Raw genomic sequence first — 24,690 nt, 5'->3', positions numbered from 1 at the left:
GAGTGAATTCAGATACTGCTGCTCAGGTCGCCAAAGACAGCATTGCTATCTCTAAGGATATGACATTCTCCCAAATTTTCCATGAGTGAAGGAGCCTGTGAACACTAAGCAGGTTGTTAAGACACAGCAGCACATAATTTGCGTGACAACACAATTAGAGTATGATTTGATATTTGGAAAATAACTAGCCCATTGTTCTTTGAAACTGCAGCAGTAGCAATAGAAATAAAAAAGACTCAGCCGTCTTGGAGACAACAATCAATAAACAATTCTAAATCTGCAGAATTCCTTGACAATATTCAAGCAATGAGCTAGATGTGTGCTGCAGATACCTCTTACTGCAGGGCTCACTCCTGCAAAGCATAGAACTAGTTTCTCAGCACACAGAGGGAACCAAGTCAAGATTCCTAATCTTTTGAGATTTACTAAATGGCTGGAAAGGTCAGACAAGTACATACAGGCAAATATGATTAAATGGAATCAAATAATATCAAATGTGATTTGAGCACAGACGAAAGAGAAATTCCTTTCACCTGGGATCTAGAGAGACTTCTTCAGAAAATGTGGCTTTGGAGACGGCCAAAGACATGGGTGGAATTTTGGCAGAACAGGATGTAAGGAATTTAAAAACTTATTCTATAATTCATATAAAAATTCAAAGGATCCCAAAAATCCAAAACAACTTTGAACAAGAAAAACAAAGTTGGAAGACTTGCACTATCTGATTTTCAAACTTTTTTTATAAAGCTACAGTAATCAGAAATTAGGGTGTTGGTGTAAAACAGGAAAATAGAATAATGGAACACAATAGAATGTTCAGAACTAAACCAAGACTTATACAGACAATTGATTCTCAAAAAGGATGCTGTGGAGAAAGGATCTTTTCAGCATGTAGTGCTGGAACAATTAGATCGTGATACGCAAAAAAAAAAAAATGAACTTTGATCCACACCTCACAAAATATACAAAATTTACCTCAAAATGGATCATAGATCTTAATAGGAAATCTAAAACTATAAAACAGCTAGGAGAACAAGCATAGGCTTAAGGTTTATGGCCTTGGGTTTGGCAAATTTTTCTTTGCTATGACACCAAAAGTATCATCTATTTTAAAAAGAAACTGATAGAGTGAACTTTATGAACATGAAGACTCTTCAATGCTCTTCTAAACACTGCTAAGCAAATGAAAAGACAAGCCATAGACAGAAGCTATTTGCAGATCATATATCTGATAAAGGTCTCTCTTTGTATCTGATCCAGAATAAAGAGGTCTCAAAATTCAATAATAATTCAAACACCTGAATGAATGAGGCCAGAAAACACACTTCAGTAAAGATATCCAGATGGATAATAAGCATATGAAAAGATGCTGATTAAAGGTGTCATTAGTCATTAGAGAAATGCTTTTAAAAACCACAGTGAGATACTAGTTCACATACATACTAGAATGAATACAGCTAGAAAGACTGACCTTACAAGGTGCTGGCAAGGAAGTAGAGCAACCAGAACTGATACACACCACGAGGAATTTACAATAGTACAACCATTTTGGAAAAGTCTTTAACAGATTCTTTTAAAAAGGTAAACACCTGTGTACCATATAATCCAGACATTCCTCATCTGGTGCTTTAGAAAGGAAAAGCATATGTCCATACAAAGACTTGTAACCAAACATTCACTGCTATTTTATTTATAAGAGCACAAGTTGTAAATAACCCATGCATCCATCAAGAAGTAAATGCAGAAAGAAATGATGGTCTATACAAACACTGCTCACAATAAACTCTTCAGTAAAAACTCAGCACTAAACAATACTCTACTATAAGACAAACAAGCTATTAATACAGCAACACAGATGATTCTCAAAATAATTACACTGAATGAAAGAAGTCAGACAACATAGAGTAGATACTGCATGAATCCATTCATATAAGGATCTTGAAAATGCAAACCACTATGTTGTGATAGAAAGCAGATCAATGGTTCCCAGGGGAAGAGACGGGGAGGGAGGGAGGGACAACAAAAGTCAGGAGAGAAGCTTTGTGGGTGATGGGTATGTTCACTGTCTTGAGTGTGGTCATGGTTCCTTGGGGATATACTTACGTCAAAACATATTAAGCTGTACACTTTAAACGTGTGAAAATTATTTTGCCAAGTATACCTCAAAGCTGTTTTAAGAAAAAAGGCACTTTAGTCCTGATCCACCTCAGCGCCTGATTGGAGTGACATGATCAGTCCCTCACACTGTCTGCCTAACGGGAAGGTAGAAAAGCTCTCACGGAAGATAACATGGATTTTTCATTTGCAATGTCTGCCATGTAATAAAGAATTTCTAGACATGCAACATGTCCAGACTATATGACAGATAACATGAGAATAAGGAGCATTAGACAAAGGATGCAAACCCCAGGTGATGTAGGCATCAGAGTTACCAATAAAGGCTATAAAATACTTTTAATATATTCAAGAAAATAAGGAAATGATGGGAGAATAGATAACAGGGTAGAGACTTTCACCAGAGAAATATACTGGAATGTATTTTTAGGAAAAATCAAACTGATACTCTAGAACTGAAGCTTTCAGCTCTGGAAACAGGTAAACAGAGCTAATTAGGATCCCTTTTAAGTAAAACTTTCAGTAATTCTGGGTAAAATATAACAACAAATTAACACAGAGCTAACTATGGAGAGAGAAGTTCCCTGATGACAATACAAAGAGGACACTTAAAGCCCAGAGTGGTCATCTTGTGAGCTGATGCCACCGCACCCTGGAGGGAAGGGGTTTTCATCTGCACATAAATAGGGATACAATGTCCATGTAGGAAAAAGGGTCCATACCAGATGTAGAAGACTCTTCCTCTATATCTATATAGTCAGAGACAGAGATGTAAAGTGGCAGCAGAGGTCACAGTGACACAGGGCCCTGGGCCAAGGAGTGTGAGCACCTCTGCAAGCTGGGAAAGGTAGGATGATGAATCCCTCCCAAGAGCCTAGGTGTGGAACTTAGCCTTGGCCACTCGTTGGTTTTAGCCCACTGACATTGACTTTGCACTACTGCACCCTAGAACAGTGAGAAGATGAATGTGTATTGCTTTAAGCCACTGAGTCTGTGGTCCTTTGTTACAACAGCAATAGGAAAGGAACTCAGGAACCAATATGAACTTGAACCACAGGCTGCCTGCTGTGCTGGCAGGAAGTCCTTTGTCTCTGATCCTGGGGGAGTGTCCTGTCCTCTGGCAGCATCCACAAACTACCTCATGCTAACTTGGCAGTTTGCAGAGGGTTAAATCTTATCCCTGCACAGTTCTTGATATTTAGTTAATAAAAATGATGGTGTCATCATGGGTATTTTTCCATCTTTTAAATACCCTTCAGTCTTCTAATAAAGCTACTTCTAATTAAGAGACCATGTCAATAGTTTTCAATCTTCATAATAAATAACTGTGGTTTTATCTGGTTACTTAAATTATGAATAATAATGTTCACATTTGTAAAAGTTATTAAAATCAACATTGTTTAATGAAAATATCATTTCTTTTCACATGAACATGTATTAACTACAAGAAATGTTCCATGCTTTCTTCTACGATTTACTGTTAGAGCCTTAAAGAATAATATTTTCCTCAAAAGATATTACGGCAAAGGGATTTCTTTTGGTGGAACTGTTCCGGCATCAAATCTGGTGCATGTCTCAGGCCACTGGCAACATAGAGATGATAGAAATTAGGAGGCATTATAAACACAGAATCATTTTTAAAGGAATTAAAAAAACTGGATGTGTGTAAACAAAGAATCAGAGAATATTCTGGTGAAATAAATGTATTTTTCAGCTTAAGCAAGACATGGGGTGAATAAATCTGAAATGAAAAAACCACCCAGAGATTAGCAGCGAGTCATGCACGCAGTGTGAATGATCAAAACCAAGTTGTTTCCAAACCAGTGTGCAGGCTTGATGCCTTCATGAATCAAATCTGTGTGGCACCAGGCCACCTCGAATACATGTTGATGAGGTATTTATAAGCCCTTCACCATCCCAAATCAAAGCCCACGCACGAGCCACAAGACCATCACCTACACATTTGGAAAACACACAACATGGTGAATAGCACTTTTCTTGTTCAGTAGCCGGTGGCAGCGAACTGTCAGCAGACAGAGATACAGGGACACAGAGGCACCTCCCCTCACTCAGCTGATAAACTTCCGTGCATCCCTGGGGACAGGATTGTCATAAAATGCACCATGGATTGATTCTCCTCCTAGGAAAGGAACCGTAGTGCTGTCATTAGGTTTGAGCAGGGGTGGGTGGAGGATCTCAGAAGAGTTGTTTCAGCACACCAATAGAATTCTTGGCCACCGTGACCACGAAAGACAAGTCCCCTGCCATCCCGGTAGGCACTTGGGCTCCTGACAAAAGCTGGGCTCAGTAAAGGGTTGAGTAGAAGGCACAGACCTGAGGGATGCCCCAGCAATAGGCAGGAGGTAGGGCCTGGTTTATACTGCTCTGGGTGTATCCCAGACTCATCCGAATACGAAATCAGAAATTTGCAAAACAGCAGAGCTGGGGTGGATCATCTACTCCAGACTCCTCACCTTACAGTTAAAAGGGTGGCAACCCTGACAGGCAAAGCAACGTGCTAAAGGCAGAGCGTGGAAGTGGCAGTGCCAGATGAAACGCAGCGTGCAACCCCCGTTCAAGGCCGCTGACTCTGACGACGGGGCCAAGGTTTCCAATGAGGAGAATAAGACAGTGTAAATACTTTGTTCCCCCTAAAACCCCAAATGTTTTTTAAAGGCACAAAAACTCACCTTAACTAGATCTCTTCTGAGGGGGCTCTCTTCTGCTTCTTCGTCTTTCTGTCTCCATTTCCCTCTCTCAGACACAAACACATTCAGTTTTGTGAAAGGGGACTTCCTTCCATACAAAGACAGACTTCACATCTTCAGAAAGATACCTGAGAAAGCACGTTTCTCAATTCAAGTCTTTGTGTGAGTTCTGGGCAACTGGCTTATTTTCTAGAACAATCGGTAGTTACAAAATCAGGAAATCATCTTCCACAAAGGCAGAGTTCTGGTCCGTGTTGATAAAGTTGGGGATGTCACATTTCATGAGTCTGTTCGGCTCCTCCTCTGGCCACCTGCTGCATCTGATGGCTTCCTGGAGCCGAATAACACTGTAAAGGGCTATGGTAGGGATACCAGCTTTGGCCTTGTCCAAGTGGTCCACTTCATTGATGTAGCAGTGAAAGAGAGACCTAGATTCGTCATTGCACTGCCAGAGAACACCTTGGGCAGCAGCGGTCTTCCAAAGTCTGACACAAAGCTGTTGAGTCTAAATCTCTCCTCGGGAGACTCTGCATTGCTACAAAGAAAACCAAAATAAAATATCGTTCACAGTGTAGCTCGGTGACCTGAAGAATCATAGTTTTTGCCATCTACTGAGAGTAAATCCCTGCACAGAGCATGCTGACTTGCACTGGAATTGAAAGACATCACTTCTGAACACATACAATTAAACCCAAGGCAAAAGTCTAAAGTGAGGGCCCATGGACCATCCTAAAAAGACATCGTTCCCTGAGAATCCTCAATATTGGTGCCTCGCACACCAGTGTTTCTCCGTGGGACACTCAGATCTCTTCATCAGGATTCGTTAAAGTGCTTCTTAAAATGCAGAATCCTGGGGTGCACACCCTCAGAGTCTCCAGAGGTAGCGACTGGTAGTCTGTATTTTCATAGCCACCAGGATAACTAAACATGCTCAGGTTTAGCACCGCAGTCTACATCGGGTCACCTGAGCATCGACAATTCTGTCTCACGGGATGGGGGGTGCCATGTGTGTCAGGGTGCTGTCCTACCCATGTGTCTCCCCTGATTCTCAGAACTGACAGTGCTGCCCCATTGGGCACGAAATACCACCGTTTCACAATGCATACGCAGGGCGCCCGACTGAAAAACAATCAGTGATAGGAGAGGGGACAAAACTCAGCTTCCTGTTACCTTGTTTCACTTACTGTGGGACGAGTGATCAATTCAAGGGTAATAAATCAGTGAATGAGTGAATAACATGACTCGCGTTAGTCCCACGAGTACCTGGAAGAGCAAGCCTGGGCACATTGAGAACCATAACAGCCCATCTACTTAAATGTCATCCTCCACAGATCTATGTAAAGGTTACTTCCACCCAGGCAGTGACACCAGAAGGGCAAGACTCATGTATGAACACACTCTCAAATCCAGAACAGAACCTGACAACAATTAGGCTCTGGAGACTGTGTTTAGCGAGTGTGGAATCTCAGTGATTCCAGCTCTTACACCTTGCCTTCCCATCCCACCACACACGATATGGCCCTTATGTCCAGTTCTCCCGGGGCTGGGGCCACGGAACCCATTTATAGGACTGGAAGAATCTGATCATTTAAACCATCCCCCAGATTATCATCAAGAGTCACCTGCATTTCAGGGATCAGTAATCCCAGAAGCTTTGCAGTTCAGGCAGCTGAGGGATTTTTATATCAGCTCTGTCTTCTACTGTGACTGCCTGGGTGACATCAGACAAGGAATTCTGAAAAGCCTGAACTTTTCCTTTCAGGAATAATCTAATTAACAAATCTCGTTGACCACTCAACAAATGTGATGTGAAGATCAATAATTTACACAGGAGTACAACATTCACTAGGTCGTGGATTTAGAATCAGAGGAAAATCATTTTAGAAAGATTGACAGAATGTAGCTTTAATGCGAATTTAAGTATTCTTACCTTTCAGTAAATCATCTTCCCCTACTTATCACTTCACCCAAGTTTAAAAGATGTCTGAGAACAGGGATGAGTGTGTCAGCAATCTGAGACCCAATAACCTAAAATGTCACCTAGGAAAAAGAGGGGAGTAACACATTTTTAAAAAGCATGGTGAGGATGGCGGGGCCATCCCCAACCCCAGACTAAGAAGCTCTGAGTAATAGCTTTCCTGCCTGCCTGGGGCATCAGCTGATGTGAAAATCCACCCAGAAACCTCACTGTCCAGCAGCTCTTCCATAACACAGGCTACACTTTCTCAGAATTAAGAATTGCGTCCAGTAACCACTTCGCTGAAGAATAAAGACAAAGGAGAACAAGAGAGTTCTGCCCCTCCCAAGGGAGAGCCCAGACCTCGGGCTGCATGCACTGCGCCCACCTCCCTGGAGAAGAATAAACTGGAGAAGGGCGTTCTGCGAAACTGCGGCAGCAAAGGTTGAGATGGGAACAAATTGACCAGCTGGCCAGGGACAGCCCCCTCCGTCGCTGCCTTGGCGGCTGCCTCAGCCCTCTCAGCCCATCCTGCCCACCTCCGGTGGCTAAGCTGTCAGAGAAATTGCTTTGCGACCTGGAGCAACAGAGGCTGCCCTCAGGCCAATCTGCGGAAAAGATGGGAGCTAAACCCCCAGCTCCCGAGCGGCAGGCTCCATACCCCCGCCAACACCCCGACGCCCCCGCACCCTACCGCAACCCCGGGGAAATATGACCCGAAGAAGTGTGACCTGGGAACGAGGGGCAGCAGAGGCCGCCCCCACGTCAGGCCTGCAGAGAGATTGGAGCTTATCCTCCAGCTCTCCAGGGGCAGCCCCTGTCCTCTCCACCTCCTGATCTCACCGCGCCCACCTTCCAGGAGCAGTCAGACCAGGTGTGGGGTGTCAGGCGAATCTTGCGCCAGAGAGGACGTCCCCAGGCCAGGTCAGGGGAGAGGAGAAGAAGTGGCCCCATTAGGCGGGGCAGCCGGCCGTCGCAACTGCCTCTGCCCCTCGACCACATCGGGCCCGTCTCCCAGGAGCAAGCTGACCTGGAGACGGGCATCCGGCTTCTTGGGCAGCAGAGGACGCCCCCAGGATTGGTCACGGGGAAGAGGAGAGCAAATTGACAGGCTCCGCGCTGCAGGTCTTCTACCCCCGCCATCGCCACCCCCGCACCTTAAAGGCACCGCCCAGGGCGCCCCTCCCCCAGCAGGCTGAGTGGGACAGGTGCGTCTGGTGACCTGGGGCAGGAGAGGCCACTCCCACACCAGGCCATCGGGGAGATGGGAGCCAATCCACCAGCTCCCTAAGGCAGCCCCTACCCCCGCAGCAGCCACCACTCTTGCCCATGACCTCACAGTGGCCTCCTCTAGGGAGCAGGCTGACCTGGAGATGGACGTCCGACGAACTTGGGACAACAGGGACCGCCCCCAGGGCAAACCATGGGGGGAAGTGGGAGCAAATGGACAAGTTCCATGGGAAAACCTGCCGCTGCTGCCACCACCCCCAAAGTACCAAGTCCAACTCCCGGGGTCAGGCCGACTAGGATACACGCGTCTCATAACACAGGGCAACAGCGACCGCCCCCAGGACAAGACGCGGGGAAGATGGGAGCAAATGGTCCGCTCCCCCGCTGCAGGCCCCCGACCACCGCCACCCCTGCACCCTGACTACCCTGCCTCCCGCCCCCAGCAGGCAAAGTGGGACAGGGGTGTCCCGGGACCTGGAGCAGCAGAGGCCGCCTTCAGGCCACGTGGTGCAGACATGGAGCTAATCCACAGTCTCCTCCGGGGCAGCCTCCCTATGCCTGCAGCCACCACCTTACCAGCCCCCTGACCGCACCGCACCCATCTCCCAGGAGCAAGCTCACCTGGAGTCGGACCTCAGGCAAATCTCCGGCGGCAGACGTCGCCCCCAAGCCAGGCCGTGGGGGAGAGAAGAAATGGAGCAACTCCCTGGAACACATCCCCTGCCCCTGCCGCCTCCGCCGCCGCCTCCCAGGAGCAAGCTCATCTGGAGACCCGCGTCCCACCTCTAGGGCAGCAGAAGCCGCCCCTGGCTCCGCCTCTGGGGAGAGCGGAGCGAATTGATCGGCTCCCCCGCGGCAGCCTCCCTCCCCCCGTGGGTCCCGCACCTTAACGGCCCCGCCCCTACTCCGCACTCAGCAAGCTGAGTGGGACAGGAGTGTCCGGCGACCTGGGGAAGAAGAGGCCGCTCCCAGGCCCAGCAGCCGGGACAAGGCAGCTATTCCACCCGTTCACCAGGGGTAGACCCGCTCCGCCCCTCTGCCGCTGCCACTGCCTTCTGACCTAACCGCCCCACCTACCAGGAGCAAGCTTACCTGGAGTGCAACATCTGGCGAATCTCCGGCGGCCAAGCCCCACCCCAGGCCAGGCTGCAGGGAAGAGAAGAAATCGATCGGCTTGCCCGGGCAGCCTCCCAACCGCCACCGCCGCCGCCGCAGCCCAAAAGCATTGCAATAGCCTACCGGGGTCAGGCTGACTGCAAGGATGTGCACTTGCCTTCTTATCCTGGCCAGGTCCCTGAGCACCTCCCTGCATCCCTACACTCCCTGCACCTCTGCACCCCTGCTACTCTCTGCAATTCTGCATCCCTCCACCCCCACATCCCCTGAAATGCCTGCGCCCTCCACAGCCCCTGCACCCCTGTCACCAGTTACACTTTTGCACTGCTTACACTCCTGCACCCCTGCATGTCCCACACACCACCTCTTGGGCCTTTGGCAGAGTCTCTGCTGTTAGACCAATGCACAGTGACTCACTCTTTGCCAGTATATGATGCATCAGTGGACGTCAGGGGTTGCCTGCAGGAAGGTACATGTTCCCGGTCACTAGCCTGGGCCACTAGGGTGATCTCTGTGAGGTCACCCAGGACGGGTTCAGAGATGCTGTTCTCTGGGAAGAGAGGAGTTGAAACCGGTCTTGAGGGCAGAGCTGTGCTCACCAGGCCGTCCACGCTTCATGTTTTACACAGGGCTTCGGAGAAGTGAAATGGATCCGGCCAAGTAATACCGGCCTGCTGTGAGCCCACCTCAGTCCTGGGCTCTGAGTCAGACCGACTGGCTCCCACACTCAGGGCCCAGTTTGGGCACCTGAATGGTCCCTTTGAGGCATCCCAACAGTTCTCAGGATGAAGTCTGGCTGCTTCCACCCCATGGCCCTCCCTCCTACTGTGCTGGCCTCAGGAAGGTTCCTTATATGGGGAAGAAGGCAGCCCACACCCTACCCCACCCCTCACCTTTCTCTAACCCAGGCTGGTGCTCTCTCTGCCCCTCAGAGTCTGGGAAGCCATCCCTCTTCAGTTATGTCCCTTCTGAGATGGACTTGCTTCCACTCAATTCTAGGCGAGGATGCACCATGGAATGCACTGGGTAAGAGAACCAAAATAAATAATTTCTTCTGTGAGGTTGTCTGTTTATCTACTGGGGCTGGGCTGTGTGTAGTTTGCTACAGCTATTGGTGTGAGAGGCTAAAACAGCCTGTGTGTCCTTGTTTTCATCTCCCCGCTGTCTTTGGGTTTTCCCTAGACACTCCTGAGACATTTACTTCTGTTAGTATTATTCCTGTTATTACACACGGGCCCTACTGACATGGAGGTAAGGTGTTGGGGGAGCGGGACAGAGCAGGGCATCTGCAGTCCTGTGATTAGTTCTCATTGAGCCTGTGCCCTGAGCTGTGACCTCCACAAGTGTGTCTCTTTCCCCCCACCCCAATTTGGGTGACACAGAAGGGATTTCCCTTCTCCCAGGTTGGTTAGGCTCTGGTAAAATAATTTCTCATTAAAAAAACAAACAAAAAACAACTTCCCCCAATGAAACAGAATGTTCTGGGTGTATTTCAATACAGTTATTTTCTCCTCTCCAGGCAGGAAGCATGAGGAGTTATCCTCTGACCTTCATTCTGAGAACAGGACACGGTCCTGGATGTAAAATACATGAAAAAGAGCATGGGGACCCTCTGACTGGCCCCCTGGACTTGTCACACTCTGATTTCCCCACACTGAGCCTCCTGCTGGCCTCAGGGACCTGTTAAATCTGCCTGCCCCCGGGGTTCTTACAAAAGCAGGTTCTGCCTTGGGAGCTGTGACTCTCCAAGCCTGCCCGCTGTTCCCTTTGCAACCTCTCTGGGTTGGAAGCAGCTTTCCCCCTCAGTCTTCTGGGATCTAAGAAGAGCAGTGGGTTTGCAGCTCCCTCAGATTTGGTGTTATTTTCAGGACAGGAGGAAGAACTTCTGAGCTCCACACGAGCTGGACCAGAGGCTGGAATCCTCCCTTCCTCTGCCACCGTGCAATCAGTGGCTGTGGTTCTAGCCGAGTTTCTGAAGATGTGGACTTAAACACACATATCCCAGCCCTCACAGGAGCACACAGTCCCATAAATCCCCCTAGTTTCCACTGGTAACTATGGAGCGGATGGGGACACGGGTTTCGGGACCACAGAGGCCTGACTGCACGACTTGCTCCGTGGCCTATTTACGTGGTTGCTCCGGGCCTTGTCTGAAGTGGCTTGCTTACCACACCTGGTACGTGGGAAACACAAAATAAGTACTAGAACCTTCACTTTTTCTCCCTCCAGGGCCTTCAAACGTAGAAAGTAATAAGTGAACTCAGACAGCCTAGTCACCACAATGAGGTCCGTCCAGCCTGGCTCTCCTGAGTGATGGGCACTGACTTGCACCTTAACTCGGAACAGTAGGGGAACTGCCTTCCTCTAACTGGGCCTCTCCCCACACCAGGCACGCCCGCAGCTCAGACGGGGCCAGCTCCCCAACTGAGGTGTGTGCTGGTGGCTTCAGTGTGACCTGGCCCTGCCGGGACATGAACCTGCAGTGAGTGAGGTGGAGGGTCGGGTGGAGGGGGGTCCCTTCTGGGGTGGCAGGGGGCCCGGTAGCACCCCTCCCAGCCTGGTGCCTGGGGCTCCCTAACACCTCCTACAGCTCCTGGGTTGGCTCCGGTCCTGGCCACTCCACACACCCTCCCAGTATCTTTTCATTATGTCCCTTTTCTGCTTTTATCAGCGAGAAGTGGCTTCTGTTGCTTGTTCAGTGAAACAGTACATCGGGAAACCAGACTACTTCTAACATCAGTAAAATACCAACCTCGGTCAGCTCGCCGGGCAGACCGTGCAGCACAAAGGCCTGAACAGGGCTGTGCGAACGGCTTACGTGAAGGGTCCTCAGCATCTGTCTTCAGAGATACAGAAGCTGATGGTTCAGGTAAAACCTCAGGGTGGGATTGAGGTATCCAAAGCTGGTTGGTTTCAAAGGCTAATTGGTCAGACCAGACCCCTGAGCTGTGGTCAGAAGCCTAGCTCACCGTCACGCAGACTCAGCGCCCTAAGTGCTGGGTGGGGCCGGTGCTGTTCCCTTTGTAGGCTCTCGTTGGGGATTCAGTGTAGCCCCTTAAATACAGCAGAAATTCCAGCCCCATTAGCCCCCAACCTGAGTGTTCCATGACACAAATCCCGGGAGTGTTTAATTTTCATCTTTGTTTAGGAGGATGAAGGTGGTTCAAGAGAAGACATAAATTCACACTTAGTGACACAAGGTCACAGCCAGTACTTCCTCCACGGAGAGCTATGTGCTCCCACAGTGGTGGCTAGGGGCTCGGCAGAGACCCTCTGCTGGTCCGAGAAGGACTCGCTCCTCTGGCCACAACTCATGGGTTGGACAGCAGATCCAGAGGTGACAGAGCATCTTTCCTGGGAATTTGGAACTGACACATAGAAATCAAGTTCACTCACCTGGAGTTTGGCGGAGGGGAGGGGCGGTGGTTGGAAATCAAATGAAACCAGAGCATGAGAGACACTTAGAAGTGAAAGAGCGAGAGACAGAGAGACTGAGCTTGTGAGAGCAAATAGTCAGAAAGAAGGCAAACAATCAGGGGACAGAGGAATTCCAGCTCCTGACTGTCTAGTCTGTCCCAGCCCATCAATGACCCCGTGAGATTTTTAATAACATTCCAGTTTTGCAGATTAGGAAACAGGCTGAAAGAGGTGGGGGCTGGGTTTGGGTGCACAGTTAATTCAATTGCCACTGGACCCCACACTTCCCATTGCCTGAAGGCACCCTAATCCTCACTGGGACCCCTGTGGTCCCCTGACAGCCCAGCACCCTGATCAAAGGGACCCTGCGGGAGTGGGAACCCCTCTTGAGTGTGGAGAGTTCCCTGCCCCGAGATGCCATGCATCAGCAAGCTCCCGCTCACCCCAGGTTAACATCAGCCCAGCTGTACAGTCTCCCAACCCGCTTCCCTCCCTGCCAGGCACCCCCAACCTTACCACCGAGTGTACTGCAGGAATTCAGGCACAGGGATGCCCAAATCAACACGAGCCCACCGGCTATAGAAACAGCAGACTCCCAGCCCCACCTGGGTTGTGAGGGGACAGAAGGTGTCCTCAACTTTCATGTGTCTAAAACAATCTTCTTCAGCTGGAGGTTCTGGAGAAAAATAAAAGGTCCAAAACATAGTTCGGTGAGGAATTCCTCCAAGGACCTGACTCCAGTGTCTACAACCATGTGTACCTACCCCCGGAATTGGGGTGAAGGTGGATTATTGATCAGCACAACCCCTGGTGGCCCAGCTCCTTGGCTTGGCTGCCCAGAGGGGGCTGGGGGAATGGGTAAGGCCAGGGCACTCAGGAAAAGCACAGAGGACATGACCTCTCCCTTCTGCACTCGTAAACCCTTCCCCAAATCTCAAGGCATTGGACAGAGATCCGCCACAATAATGAGATGCTCCCATCTCTTCACTCACTCCTGTCGGTTCACTTACATGCTGAGCATCCACTGGGTCCCAGGACAAGACACATAGAATGGCTGATGGGACAGGCTTGGTCCTTCCCCCTGGAACCTGTTCAATCTGATCAAAGAATGATCACTCATAAAGAGTTTCTCAAAATTATACAGAGACCAAAGACCAACTGCAGAGTGAACCAAATTTAAAAATATATATGAAGATCCCCCAGTCTCCCCGCCTAAGGTTAACAGCATAAAGCAAAAAATTCTTGCCTTTAATCACCAGGGAAGTTGTCACCCCCTCTCAGGTGGAAAGGAGAGTTATTCTTTGAGCACGTCACAGAAGTGCTCCAGCGGATTGGACCAGGGCATCTACATTCATTCAGCAAATGTGTATAAGCTCCTACTACATACGGGAATCTCCTAACTAGACCGTTCCCAAGGCTCTCGGGCTTTATCAGTCAACAAAATAGACATGACTCCCCGTCACTGGGGGCTCAGAATTTTAGCAGAGGAAACAGGCAGCATGTTGGGGTAGCAAGAGTTTGGATAAATTTTTAAAAAAGAGTGATATGAGCAAACTCGGGTGATGGCGGTGGGGTGGGAGGCAGGCAGGAGAGAATAAGGCAATCCTGGCAGATCTCACGGAGTAATGAACTTGAAGCAGAATAGATCCGGAGGAAGAAGGAAGAGCCGGAGCCAGAGGCCCCCAGAGTGAGAGGGAGAGTGTGGGCAGAGAGGCAGAGCACGCCGGGTCCTGAGGCCTTTGTGACGACTTTGGCTCCTAATGACATGGTGACCCGTTTAGTGAGTTTTGAGGGGAGGGGTGATGTAGTCCAACTTATGCTTTTGTGTTTGTGTTTTTTGGGGGGAAGTAATTTATTTATTTTAATGAAATGTGCTGGTGATTGAACCCAGGATCTCAAGCATGCTAAGCATGTGCCCTACCACTGAGCAACACCCACCACCCCCAATGTATGTTTTTACAGGCTCCCTCTGACTCTGTGTGGATGAGAGATTGTAGGAAAGCAAAGATGGAAACAGAAGGCTATTGGTATCCAGGAAAGGCTGAAGGTGGCTCTTAGGAGGGCGGGGAGCAGAGAGCAGGTATTTAATTAAGACAGAATATCCAGAATTTTCTAACAAGCTGGATTTGCTGTCTGTGAGTGTAAAAGAAAGAGAGAGAAAGGACATGGTTCCAACATCTGGGCCTGGACAATGGGAGGGATGTCCTCTCCGGATGGGAAAGGGGATGGGAAAAGGTGGGGCTGAGCAGGTGGAAAGGGGCTGGTATCAGCTCAGTTCTTCAATGTCATGGTTAAGGGGTGTGTTACATATTGCCACAGAAGTGCCTAATAGGTAGAGGAATCTGTTTTCTTTTTCTTTTTAACATTTAAAAAATATAATTAAACATATTAATTGTATTATGTGAATGATTTGGGAATTTTGTTTCATGCCAAGTTATATGTTATATATAGCCAAATGGAGCATATATCAAAAAGGGGAGAAATGAGGGCTTTCACATAAACTGACTGTCCGTAACGTAGGTAAAATTTCAATAAAACCAGTCTTCAGGGCAAAAACCTCATCTCGGTGTTACATAAAAATAAATGAAAAACGACTATGTTGATGTACCATTATTTCATGTTACATAATAGCCCCAAACTAACAGTGTTTAACTATGAGGCTTGTAGAAATACTATTCGCTTTATTCACATAAATACAGAAGTGCAGAAATGTTCTAAGGTAGAATTAGCATCTTAGTGGAAATAATACATATTTGAGCATTTTACATGATATATATGTACTGATTCAAAATTTGGAAAAGTAATTTCATAGTAGAACATATGTATGAATGTGAAAGCAAGATGAATGAAAGGAAAAGAATGTGATGTGAGTCTCAGGGATAAAGGCTCAGATGGAAAGGGGAAATCAGGGAATTTTGGAGAAATCGAGAAATTGATGGCATGCCAATTTCCAAGGCTGGGTTGCTTCCACCAAAGGAATAGCAGAGAGAGAGAGGAGAGGCCCAGGAACCCACCCTGGGGAACACCCACAGTATATGTTTGGAAAAAACAGGAGACATTGGCAAAGGACCAGCCAGCAGGCCAAAAGCAGAAACAGACAGAGAGATGGGCTGGGGGTTGAGTGAAGCAGGAACACGGGGTAGGAGGGATGGAAGAGCTGGGTCAAATGCTGCCGAGGGGCCAAGCATGATGAGGAGTCAAAATTGACCACTATATTTAGCAACATGGGGTCACTGATGGCCTTGACAGGGCAGTTTCCATAGAGCGAGGGATCAGGCGAAAAGCCAGAATGGGTGTAAAAGGGGATGGCTCAAGAGAAGATGCAGACAGTGAGTTTAAACAACTCCTTAAAGATTTGCTGCAAAGACACAGGGTGGCAATTGGTGGGGGTGAATTAGAGTCAAGGAGTGCTGTTGGTTTAAGAGGATGGACGTTTATATACTGATGGTGCCAACTAGCAGGAGAACAAAATAGATGAGGCAGTGAAAGAGAGGATGGTTTTGGGAGTGACAACCCAGAGAAGATGGGAGGGATGGGGCCTCGGGGACTTTTGGAGGAACTGGCTTTCGATGCCACTTTTAATAAGCGGTGGGGCACCGAGAGTGAGGTCACAGACATCAGAAGGCGAGCGGATGTGCTGGGAGTTGCTTGTGAAATTTCTCTTCTGTTGGCTTGTTTGCTTGTTCAAAGTAGAAAACTAACCTTACCAGCTGAGGAACAAGGAGGAAGAAAGAGTTACTGGAGCCATGAGCAGAAGATAAGAAAGAGCCTTCCAGGGAGAATGGGACAGTAAAAAGGGCAGGGGGAGGCGGGGGAGTGCGCTCCCAGAAAGTTACATTTTCTCTTTGACGTCCCCAAATGTGTGACGTGTTATTACCCTTCCTGCTGTCTACAAAATAAAAATTAATTATGGTTCAGAGGAAATGCTATTTCATTCTAAGAGGCTGCCTGTTTCTCAGGAATGGTCATCTTAAACTGCAAATATTACAAACAATGTTGAAAAGATGAACCTGTGTACCTAATATCCCCTATTTTCTATTAATCTGTTTACTACTTAGTTCCCCTATCAATAACACATAACAAATACTGCCATGATGGAGGTACACCGATGCTTAAAAGGAAATGAGATCTGTATCCTTTTGCTAAATTCCATGGCTTCCTTAATATGCAGTTCCACTTGGAATTTAGGAATGTCTGGTATAAGAAGTGAGAAACAGTTTGAGAAAATCCCGACTCAGAATTATACATCACAACCACATCTCACAAGTATATAGAGCCGTAAAAAGTTTAAAAGCAAAACTCCGTAACTACTCTTAAAGACCTTTGCAAACCTGGGCCTGCCAAGATGTTTCCAAACTGGAAAGGAACTCCAATCTCTTGCCTGGTACCGGACCAGAGGCTGGCCAGCCTTTTCTGTAAAAGCGAGAGAGTAAATATTTTCAGTTTTGCAGATCATTTTGTTGTAACCATGCAGGTAGGCAATAAGAAAGCTAAGAGCACTGGGAGATAGGAAACAAACGGGCATGCCCACACTCTCCCTTCCACTCAGGGCAGCTTCTCTGTGGTGGGGAGCTTTGCCACAATCACTTGCTTCTTTTTTCCATTGGTTTCTTTGTTTCCACCTTACTGCTCGAGCTCAGAATTTCAGGTGGGCCTGGTCCTTCAGCATCCATGCAGAGAAGGCTGAGCGGGGTTGGGAACCCCACCTGATGGAGAAGAGAGATTACTGGGAGGGACATTGTGGAGGCCACCATGACACGAGACAATCACACCTTCCGGGGTGAAAGGGAACGAAGACAAGGGAAGGACACAGTAGTGGGACCCCTAGGTCGCCTGCCAGGCTTGTTCTCCCTCCACGGCAACCATGGGGGCCTGGGGGGTGTTGGGCTTCAGCTACGGTGATTAGGATGAAGGGACTCAATATAAAGGACCCTCCAACTCCTCACTAGGTTCCAAACGCAGCCCCTCTAATTCCACCCTCGGAGTTTCTGGAACTCTGCTGGAAGAATACATGAGCAGGCCAGAACCAGAGCCCAAGCCAAACATGACAGGGGCTCGTGGGGCTGTAACCCCATGCTCAGTGGTCGGGGACTCCTTGCAAATCTGCAGAAATCCCTGTTCCACCTCATTCCTGGGAGAAACCCCAGATCTCCTCCTGCTCTGTCTGTTCTTCTCTTGAGGCTATTGTCCTGGAGGGATGCTGAGTCCTTGAACCTGGTCCTCCAAACGTACATAAGCAGCCTGTTCAATAAAACAAATTATGCACTTTTTCACATTTGCCAGTTTTTTGATTCCAGAAAGGCTGTGGGACTCATTCTCACAGTCTCCTGTGCCCCCACCACATGGTGGCCCTCTGCTCATGTAAACACGATTTCCCACAACTGCACCCTGCCTCCCAGCTTGTCAGAGGGGAGTGTCCCACAAAGACACAGGTGTTTGTGAGGATCCTGTCCCCCAGCAGAAAGCCTGCTCCTGGAGCCACGGACAGGGATCTGGCCTCCTAAGCCGCTCAGCTCTAATTCAAAGCCTAAAGTGGAGGCCCCGAACATTGCTGAATGACTTTCTGAATCACCTGGACTGGAGGGGACTGATTTTCTTTCCAGGAATGGAGGTAGCGCAGCCTCCATTTTCAGGGCTGACCTTGACGATGGATCTAGTTCCCCCGACTGCACCGCAGGAAGGAGTGGTCCTTCCATCCCACAGGTTGGAGACCCAACCCAAGGGAGTACTGAAGCAGTGCATTGCTGCCAGGTCCAGCATCCCTGCAGAGTGGCCTCTGCCCTTGAATGACCCCCTTCCCAGGGCCTTTCTTGCCCGGACACCACCACACCCCAGGCTGTGCCAGAGCTCTGGGGCTCTGCGTGTCCAGGGCACACAGGTGGCACCTGAGCCAGGTGTCCCCTGGGCCTCAAGGGAGAGAGGTCTGCTTCTGCATCAGGGGAAGGTGACCCCACAAGGCTGGCAGGACACTCTCAATATGGACCTCCAGGAGCCCTGGGAGCAGTTTCCCTGCAGGTGTTAAGAGCCATCATCAGGAGGGCAGGCCCCTCTTTGTGCAGACCATCCAGCAGTGCTGGGCCCACGTGCTGACCTCAGAAATCTACATGCCCCCAGGATACCCCAGGCAACCTCACAACTTCGTCACTTGGTGACCTGGGTACCACGAGCTCCTTGGCCATCCCATGAGGGTGGTCCTTGCAGGCATGGTCTCCAGGTTCTCCCGTTGAGAAATCCCCCTGGGTTTCTGTGGTCACAGAGCAGACACCAGAAGATTCTAGTCCTGCAGTGACCCCCACAGCAGTCAGCTCCCCTGTGCATGTCCAGGGACAAATGACAGCAATTTATTGCCAGGTACCGTGATGAACAAGGGGGTGGGATTCCATACTAAGTTCAGGATCCTGGTAACTCACTCTGCACCCCAAAAAGCTTCCATGAGAAATGTGTGTATTGGGATGTCTGTGCCCCTAGAAGAGCTGTTCCTGAGGGTTCCTGGGACCCTCCAGCCCCTCTCAAGGTTCTCAGATCCTGGGTCTAAATTTCTATCTGCCTCTTTTGGTGTACGGCCACCTGTGTCTCGTGGTCATGGGTCACTTTATTGCATGACTTGGCATGTTCTTAGTGCTCGTCCTCCACCCCTGCACTAGACTCCCAAGATGTTCCCACTGACCCTTGGCTCCCTGGGTGGCTCAGGGGGCCCTAAGTCTGCACCCTTCACTCTCCTCCTCTACCCCCACCTCTGGGGCCACCCCTAGGTGGACTTGGAGGTGTTTGTAAATGAGTCTTACACAAGGACATGTCTGGAAAAAGCAGGACCCCACCCCCGGAAAACTCACCTGCTCCCTTCTCAGAAGAGGACCCCACAGCCCCACATTGCCTCCCAGGGGTCTACTCAGGACACAGTCCCCCAGTTCTGGGCAAGGTGTCTCCCTGGAATCCTTGCTTCCAGGAAGAGTCTCTCTGTCCTTCTTCAGAGTTTAGAGGTGTTCCCATGTCCCTGACCACCAAGATGCCCAGCACAGTCCCTTCAGTGACCTGGAGAGACAAGTAACTTATGTGGCCACAGGTCTCACAGGACACACCTGCTGGGACCCCAGGCTAAAGGGCTGTCCTTCTGCATTCTCAGGTGTGGCTCCCGTGGTAACTTTTTGCAGGGGGCCCAAACGGGGAGTGTGGCCCAAAGCAGTTCATGGGGCTCTCTGGGCAGGGAAGACTTGGGCCAGGTGGCCTTGCCTGGTTTCCCTGCTGGGCCACTCTGAAAACCCCCGCTCCTCTGGCTGTGGCTGGAGGCCCCTCAAACCTCAGGGCGGGGCTCTTTCTCTCAGCCTCCACTGACTCCAAAGCCACGCTGGTGCTGGCGAGGGGAAAGAGCTTTCTTGCCTTCTTTTGGCCAAGTTGCCACAGGTGGATGCTGCGGGGAGCTGGAGAGAGAGGTAGCACTTGCTCAGATGTGAGTGGTTAAGCAATTTGACACCCTGTCAACTAGCCTTAAACATTGGAATGAGGTCTTTCCCGGTAAAGCTGGAAGTTACTTTCAGTAACTTGTCTAAAGATTTCTTTTTTTTTTCCACTTAAAGACTCATAAAACCTCTCCCAGGTCATTCCTGGTATGGACCATTATCCAGGGATCAATCAGGAAATGCAGGAGGAGAGGGGTGGGGGTGGGGGAGAGGGGAGGTTAGATCAGAGCCCACGGAGAGGAGATGCCCCTCCCAGGAGCCTCACACTGGGCAGTGGCTTCTGGCATCCAGCTCTCCTGTTCTCAGGCCCATTCCATCTGCGGGGTTTTCCAAAAACATAATGGTGGAAGGGCCATGGAGGACACCTAGAACTTCCAGAATAGACAGGGGGAGCAGAGTTACCATGCTGGCCCTGGGTTTGGAGACAGACCTGCAGTGGAGACCACAGGCTTCTGAGAAGCCAGTTTCGAAATAAAGGCAGTATGCACTGGAATACCCGGCTCGAGAGAGTGCTTTATCATAGACATGTAATTTACATAGTTCTCACCACTAAATTCTGTGTTCCCAACACGCTACATGAATGACGGCTTCAACACACATTCATTTCTGAGATGTGAAAAAGTGTAGAGCCGCTCTTTCATCCTGCATAATGGGCATGGCTACACTTAAGAACACTTACCAAGATTTCTCAGCAAGAGCCAATTTCGAAATAAAGGCAGTTTGTGCAGGAAAACCCTGTTGGAGTGAGGGCTTCCCCATACACATGTAAGTTATAGAGTTCCCCTCACCATGAAACGCTGTTCCCAACATGCTACATGCATGAAGGCTTCGACACACATTCAGTTCTAAGCTGTTAGCATGTGGAGAGCCGCTCTTTCATTCAGCACAAAAGGCATGGTTACACCCAGGAAGATTTACCCAGATTTCTCAGCTGCTTCCTTCAGCCAGATTCAAAATAAAGGCAGTTTGTGCTGGGAAAGCCTGTTGGAGCGTGTTCAGAGCTGTTTCGGGCTCTGTCCCAGCTGGAGGGTGCAAAGCCCAACCTCCAGAAAGAGGGACCAGGACCCCACCCGCCAGGTGGTGTTGCCTTTTTAGGGGAACAGTGATCTTTGGGTAAGATATATTGCGGCTCTCTCTAAAAACTGCTTTGACTTAAGTTTGCATCCTAGTCACCAGTTCCAGGACAACAGAAAAGGCATACCCTACATCCCTTTGCACTCAACTCTTCCCAAAAGAGCAAATATTTGTCCATGAAAATACCAGCTGCTCTTCTAAGGCCCACTAAATACCCAGCAGTGTGGGCGGTGCACTCTTGATCAGGGACAGGTGGAGAGGGAACAGCGGTCCTCCAGCAGGCTTGGCCTGGTGTGGCAGCTGCGCTGTGGGTGCTTGGTGGGGAGGGAATGCAGGAAATCCTGTTTGAGGGGCCTCTGTGCACGCCTGCATTATAGTCTGAGGTTTCATACAAAGGCTCCAGGCATCCTAACTGGTCAGATACAGCCCCCACCCTTGGGCTGGAACCACCAGGAGATAAGTACCTGTAACAGGGACGGTGCCTGGTGTGGGGAGAGATCATGGGACCCTCCGGGGGCAGGGGCGGTGGTGCTGGGGAAGGCAGGGGATGCAGTGAAGGGTGGAGGGAGCAGGGTCCTTTGCTTGGGGGTGCGAGTTCTTTGGGAGACCACAGGGAATGGCACACATCATCCCCACCCTATACCCCAAATTCCTAGCCCCGCCAACACAGGGGCTGCTCTGCACCCTCTCAACGTGGCTCTCCTGTAAGACCGCACCCAACCAGGCATCTGGCACCCTGCCCTACCTCCCCTCTTGGGACAGATCCCGTCTTCTTGGAAACTGCCTAGCAGCGCGTATTCAAGGCCGGCAGCCGGCCTGGCGGATCTGCACTTCAGGTGCCCTACCTGGCCAGCCGTGCCTGCCTGGGCTCAGTCCTCTATCTTGCCCACCGGTAGCCTGGGTCCACTTCCGGTGCAAGCGGAGGCCGCGGAGCCCAGGCTGAGCCCCGCACAAGGACAGGTGAGGGTGCCCCCACCCCGCCGCCCCGCCGCCCTGCCGCCCCGCCGCCCCGCCCACTGTTGGCAGCATTGCCCCAGCCTCCGGCCGGTGCCACCTGCAGCTGAGGACCTCCGCGCGGCCCCGCCCGCCCCGGCCCCACCCAGCTGCCCCATAAGCCTCCCCCCACCCCCGTCCTGGCCGCGCCCTTGCTCCCATTGGCTCCGAAAGTTCTGCTCTCGCACGTCTAGCCTCGGGAGGACGCAGACGCAAGCGCTAGGGGAGGGCCCCGCGGCGTTGCCATGGATAAAGACGCCGCGCTCCTCGCGGGCTGGCGTGCGCTTCTGGGGCAGGCAGCGGGCTCCGGAAGTGTGCAGCTGCCCGGGACCTTGGCGGTGTTTGCTGCTGGGGATGGCGGCTTGCTTGGCCGGGCCACTAGTTCTGGCCGCGTCAGTCGGCGGCCGACATCCTTTCTGGGGCGGCGTCTCACAGACGGTAAACGTACGGCAGCGCCGTTGGCGGGGCCAGTGGACATGGACCGGGGTGGGATCCGGGTTGGTGTGGCGGCCGGGGAGGGCTGTGGTGCCGGGGAGCGGGTTGGGGCGGGGGGTCAGGGCTGGGGCACAGCCTCCGGCTTTCCTCCCCCTCGGGCTCTGGGGCTTGGACCGCGACTCCGGGTAGCCCTGCGTGGCCGCGGCCTCCCAGAACCCCTGGGAAGGGCAGGTGGAGGACCCGTCTTTTATGAAGCGGGGCCTTACCCGCGTTTTGAAGAGCCCCAGAATCAGATGTTGGAATAGGGTGGTTTATCAGCCTTGTATATCAGCAGGGAAATTTCAGTTCCATCCAGATGTTGGCTCCTTCGCTAAAACTCAGGAATAAGACAAGGGTCAGTGTCAATTAGCAGTTATCTAGGGCTTGACTCAAAATAGACTGTGCGGGGTGTAGAGATGGTAGATGGGCCCTCCCTTTCAAGGTTGGTAGTCTTCTGGGATTAGAGGCCTCAGTTGAGGATTACATCCTCATCTGCAGTAATGGAGGTTGTGGGAAACATTAACACAGAGAAGGGAGGGGTGTTGCTGCGGTAACTCATTAAAGAAGCCAGGACACTTGCCTGGCTCTTGTGTAGGAGAGTCTCGCCTAGGGTAGGGCAGCAGTTATCAAAGTGAGTCCGAGGCCCCTGAGATGCAAGACTATTTTCGTAGGAACGCCGGGAAGTCACCTGCCTTTTGCACACTCTTGCACTCCCGAGTTTCCTGTGGGGTTTTCCAGGGAAAACCTAGTCTGTGATATCACAAAACAGGTAATGTAGAGGCAGATAGAATTAAGCTCTCACCAGTCCAAAAGAGATTCTCAGAAATTAAAATCACTGCTATTCCTCTCATTAATGATTTTTGTTTAGAAAAATATACTTATTTTTTGCTTAAGAGTATTAATGGTATCATGTAGTAGGTTGTTATTATTTTTAAGTGAACTCATAAGCATTTTTTAATGTTCTTATTTAACTTCTAACACAGGAACTATTGATAGATTTAACCCACATAAACAGCAGCCTTTTGAAGTCCTCAATATTTAAGAGTGTACAGGGGTCTTTAGGCCAAGAAGTTTGAGATTCCCTGGAGAACGGGTGCTCAGGTACTAGTCAGGTGCTTAGCGTTGATAGACAGATGCCAAGATGTCTTCTGCATGTGCTCCCGGACTCGAAATAATTGGCCACACAGAGATCGGTGGGCAGTGCCTCCACTATACAAACCAGAAGCTGCTGAACGTGTCTTGAGTCTAGGCCATGTGCTGTGCAGAGATTCCCATTGTATCTGTTCTATCTAAGCCGGGATTCCTGTGCAGAGACCTGGCTCTGAAGACCCGCTCTCCTTTGCTCCCTGCCAGGTACCTTCTGTGTTATGTCAACCCTCCGGAGGGCTTCAGCCTCCGTAGGGGCGTCTGTATCCACATCGCCTTCCTCCTGAAGACCCTGCTGAAAATGGAAGAGTCGGTGCTGGTGATACCCCCTTGGGGCCGCCTCTACCATTAGCAGAGCCTGGACATCCACCAGGTCCGGATTCCCTGGTCTGACTTTTTTGATCTCTCAAGTCTCAACAGAAACATCCCTGACAATGAGTACGAACAGTTCATTGCAGGTGAGATGGTGATCGTTTAACTGGGGCCAGACGGTTTTTGTTCTGGTTCCGATGTGAACATCGGGCCGTCTTGCTTCGGGTTTGTCAGTCTGCTTAGGGGCCGTGCTCATGTTTCCTGCACTGCAGGTGAATTTGGTCTTTCCACAGTTTTTCTCAGGAAATATATCTGAAGTGTATGAGCTCTGTGTTCCCTCCCCTCTGAAAACCCTGGCCTTCTGGTGAGATGGAGCGGTGACAAGGAGGCCACTGCCACAGAGGCCTTGTCCCAGCAGGACTCGCTCCCTGGGCAGTAAGAGCCATTCTTACCTGAAGGAAAACACGATGTATGTGTACCATGGGCCACGTGCTGGAGAAGGTATGTAACCTCTCATTCAGTATAATTTGGTCCTGCTCAAGCTTCCCATTTTACTTTTTGTAGGAGGTAAGATTTGAAGATTTTCTTTGAATACAGCTATTTAGAGCTTATCTTTTTTTTTAATTGAAATGTGGTTGATTTACAATGTTTAGTTAGTTTCAGATATACAGCTGTTTTGTTAGTTTCAGGT

The 24,690-nt window shown here is 50.0% G+C and overlaps 2 long non-coding RNA genes across 2 annotated transcripts; one reads left to right on the top strand and one right to left on the bottom strand.

The window, feature by feature from the left end:
* Positions 1 to 5,083: 5,083 nt before the first annotated feature.
* Positions 5,084 to 20,513, bottom strand: LOC140694869 (uncharacterized). The gene is made up of 16 exons (XR_012070512.1): positions 20,266 to 20,513; positions 19,841 to 19,961; positions 19,377 to 19,575; positions 17,668 to 17,784; positions 17,075 to 17,249; positions 16,875 to 16,956; positions 13,554 to 13,640; positions 13,060 to 13,219; positions 12,096 to 12,180; positions 11,879 to 11,966; positions 10,020 to 10,148; positions 9,544 to 9,676; positions 9,103 to 9,156; positions 8,632 to 8,828; positions 6,754 to 6,863; positions 5,084 to 5,358 (listed from the first exon to the last, which is right to left on the bottom strand). It is a non-coding gene; the product is annotated as an uncharacterized lncRNA (long non-coding RNA).
* Positions 20,514 to 22,372: 1,859 nt separating this feature from the next.
* On the top strand, positions 22,373 to 24,434 carry LOC140694868 (uncharacterized). The gene is made up of 3 exons (XR_012070511.1): positions 22,373 to 22,505; positions 23,895 to 24,145; positions 24,293 to 24,434. It is a non-coding gene; the product is annotated as an uncharacterized lncRNA (long non-coding RNA).
* The last annotated feature ends 256 nt before the right edge of the window (positions 24,435 to 24,690 follow it).

The sequence above is a fragment of the Vicugna pacos genome, unplaced genomic scaffold (assembly GCF_048564905.1).
Source record: "Vicugna pacos unplaced genomic scaffold, VicPac4 scaffold_106, whole genome shotgun sequence".
Lineage (NCBI taxonomy): Eukaryota > Metazoa > Chordata > Mammalia > Artiodactyla > Camelidae > Vicugna > Vicugna pacos.
This window is presented reverse-complemented; position numbering and strand designations above follow the sequence as displayed.